This window comes from Littorina saxatilis, linkage group LG10 (assembly GCF_037325665.1).
Source record: "Littorina saxatilis isolate snail1 linkage group LG10, US_GU_Lsax_2.0, whole genome shotgun sequence".
Classification (NCBI taxonomy): domain Eukaryota; kingdom Metazoa; phylum Mollusca; class Gastropoda; order Littorinimorpha; family Littorinidae; genus Littorina; species Littorina saxatilis.
Window position 1 is genome coordinate 3638354 of NC_090254.1, and position 4245 is coordinate 3642598.

Sequence of the window (4245 nt, forward strand, 5' to 3'; positions counted from 1 at the left end):
GTCTGTCTGTCTGTCTACCTGTATGTCTATCTGTCTGTCTGTCTGTCTATCTGTGTCAGTCAGTCCTTCTGTCTGTCTGTCTATCTGTCTGTCCGTCTGTCTGTCTGTCTATCTGTGAGTCTGTGTGTCTGTCTGTGTGTCTGTCTGTCTGTCTGTTTGTCTGCCTCTCTCTCTCTCTCTCTCTCTCTCTCTCTCTCTCTCTCTCTCTAATTCATTCATTCATTCATTCATTCATTGTTTTCACTCATCATATTTATTCATTCATTTCTCATTATGTTCCTATTAATAATGTATTTATTCCTTTATGCATTCCTTTATGTATTCATTCATTCATTCGTCCATTTAGTCATTCATTCATTTTACCAAAAGGTGCAGCATTTCCAACGTCATTTTTCATCAAAGAGTTCCACGCATCCAAAACTAGAACAAACAGTATAGAAATAAAAAATCCCCAAGCAATTTTATTTTCAGCACTGCACAAAAACGTTGCCTGTCAAAACCCACCCACTGCTATCCGCAATTATTTGTTGCTTTGGCTTATTCTTAATTTTTCTATTTCTTTCTTGATTTCTTTCTTTCTGTCTTTCTTTCTGTCTATCTTTCTTTCTGTTTTTCTTTCTTTCTGTCTTTCTTTCTTTCTTTCTTTTTTTCTTTCTTTCTTTCTGTCTTTCTTTCTTTCTTTCTGTTTTTCTTTCTTTCTGTCTTTCTTTCTTTCTTTCTTTCTTTCTTTCTTTCTTTCTTTCTGTCTTTTTTTCTTTCTTTCTGTCATTCTTTCTTTCTGTCTTTCTTTCTTTTTTTCTTTCTTTCTGTCATTCTGTCTTTCTTTCTTTCGTTCTTTCTTTCTTTCTTTCTTTCTGTCATTCTGTCTTTCTTTCTTTCGTTCTTTCTTTCTTTCTTTCTTTCTGTCATTTTTTCTTTCTTTCTGTCTTTCTGTCTTTCTTTCCTTCTTTCTTTCTTTCTTTCTTTTAATTTTCAGCGCACAATATCATCTCTATTTCAATCGTTTACAAACTATCGCTGAAGTCCGCAACGAAAATACGTGCATGTGGTAGCCATAAATTAAGACACTTTTTGATTACTTCCTGAGATTAGAGAGAGTATCGCTCCAGTCACTGTGAATTAATCAGGTAATACTGATAAAATACTTGAAAAGAAAAACCGACACACAGATTTATGTTGTGTTTCTCTAAAGCTTTAAGACTGTCCGTAACTATATACATATATATATCGAATTTTACTGATACAAGGGCACTATAGCAATGGGTCCCCTTGATTGACGCTCCAGAAATTCGGTTTCAAAATTTGATTCAAATCGAACAGATACACGTTCAACACATCTCCTCCACACTAACACACACACACACACACACACACACACACACACACACACACACACAAACACACGTACATACACACACATATATACACACACATACACACACACACACACACACACACACACACACACGTGTATACACACACACACACACACACACACACACACACACACACACACCATCCTTTTAAATTTTCTTTTCCAAAATCTGTTACTGTCATTTCAAGAGAGCTTCCAGATTTTTTCACGTCGGGGGAAGGTGATCTTAAAAACAGCTTTCTACTTCCAACACATGCGGAAATCATTATGACCATTTCGATCATTTTCTCGGAAGAAACTTAATCCTACCAATGCCCTGCAAACACTTTACATCATGAAACAGAACAGACAAAAGACAAACAATTTTGTAAAACAAAGGTGAAGTCCTCACCTTTAAAGGCACAGTAAGCCTCCCGTAAACCATCACAGAGCTCCCCGAGCGTCTAAATACAGTACAAGCATACTTCCATTTGAACGCTCACCGAACGGGAACATCCTGGCTGCTTTCTGTCGAGCGTGAGACATTTTCCAAGAATTTATGTTCGTGGACTTGGCCCTGAAGAACAATGGCGCCTCGTTTTTGCGCTAGACCTAACTTTTAAAATCTAAATAATAAATTGACAGCTTGTTACACAAACATTCTTTAATCATAAAAGAATTCGTTTTTCATCAAGACAAGATCAGAACAATTCGAAGTTGTGAAAGTTTAAAAAAAGAAAAGCCCGGAAGCAGGGTCACGCAAGGGTCGTGGCAGACGACGGTTTTATCAGTGCAAATCGCCGTTCCTCTCAACAGTCAAAAGCCATCGCTAGAGTTCTTGTGAACCACAGCCGTTGTTTCGTGCATAAAAAACGTGCTATTCTAGATAAGCTCACGTCGAGTCGCATTCAAATGACTAACTATAACGACTGCATTGTGAAAAGGGAAAACTGGATCACACGGGTTCACGATGGCTCAGATAAACCACGCAAAAATAAATTCTTTGAAAATTGTTCGCTCTTTACGGAGGGCACCTAGGATGTTCTCAATTGGTGAGTATTTAAATGAAAGGGTGTTTGTACTGTGTGTAAAAGCCTGACCGTATCTGTGATGGTTTACGGGAGGCTTACTCTGCCTTTAAATAAATTCATCTTGGTAATATCCCTGGAATACCATTAATAGACAAAAGGAATAGAAAAGTAAAAGTTAAACAAGAAACCAAACATGAAACATGAAGTCGTCGAACTTAACAACAACAACTGCCCCCCCTCCCCACACACACACACAGCCACCCACCCACCCACACACACACACACACACACACACACACACACACACACAAAAGATAAAAAGTTCAACAAGGAGAAAAAAAATCAGCACCTTTTACAGTTCTAAAAAAAAAAAAGCCTGCGCCAACTGAACAGAAAAATAAGGGGGGGGGGGGGGGGGAGGGGGGGGGGGAATCGAAAAAGCGAAGAAGAAAAAATCATCGCCTAATACAGATGTAAGAAGAAGAAAAAGCCTGCGCCATCTTAATTAACAGACACATGAAAAGAAAACAAATAAGAAAAAGTGAAGAAGAAAATGTCATCACCTTTCAAAAGTTTGTCCCTCGAAGCGTCGCCAACAATAAGGAAATCACAACTCCCCCGTGCAGTAGAGGGTCTTACACGTCACCGGTTGTTGACGTCACCTGTCAGTTATTGCCAAACTCCGCGCGACCAGCCAAAATGCACGTCCACTTGTCCAAAGTGGTTTACCACAAATTCAATCACTTTTATCACAAAAAAGCCACTGAAATATCGAGCTTCAATGAGAGATTAAAGGCGGCACACGCACTGAAATAACTCTTGCCACCAGAAATGTTGTTGTTGGCGTTGTTGGTGTTGTTGTTGTTGTTGTTGTTGTTGTTCTTGTTCTTGTTCATGTTGTTGATGTTGTTGTTCTTGTTCTTGTTGTTCTTGGTGTTGCTGTATTCGTTCTTGGTCTTGTTCGTGTACTTGGTCGTCTTGGTCGTTTTCTGTCTTATAAACGTTTATATCCACATTTTATATCATCAGTTTTATATTTCCTTCCAAGATACGGAACATATTTAAACCGCAAATACCACAGAGCATATCACAGTTGTCCGAACTGAAGCAGGAACAACAAGTTTGTCAAAAAAAGGTGAGAAGTCTATCTAGTACGCACAAAACTGCTGAAGAAACAAAAATGTTGTCAGAGGAGAAGTCCACCTGGTACGAAAAATCTCAACTGCGGTATACAACCGAAAGTTTTGGACAAAACCACCTGTGGTAGACACGAATTTTTTTTCATAGAAAAGATCTATCTGTTTTAATTAAAAGAACAGGAAAAAAACACCTGCGGTAGACAACTTTTGTTCACAGAAAAGTCTATCTGTTCCAATCTATGGAACAGAAAAAAACACTTGCGGTGGACAATTTGTTGTCACCGAAAAGTCTATCTGTTCTAATCTACAGAACAGACAAAACCAACTGCGGGAGAAAAACAGGTTTTGTCCGAAGAGAAAACTATTCACAACGGACACATCCAACAGCCTGATGCGCTCTCCCACACCGGTAGCGACAAAACGCTGACACTGTCGCAGGTCTGACGCCAAAGCTATTTTCACGCACGTGAATCCAGCCAGTGTGTTTGGCGAAAGATGCCACCACTGGAAGCAGCACTCGTCGGCGATGCGCGCACTCCTGTCTCGCTCTTTCTCTCGCTCACTCTCTCGCTTTCTCTTGTGTCAGTGTTCTGCTAGAGATTGTGGGTTTCCATCTGATACCAAGGCAGCTATACTTGCTGGTTGTGTATCAGTGGGTGTGGGTGGGGGCCGGGGTGAGAAATATGCTTGCTTTCAGATGCCGTTGGGTTTAGAGTGGTTG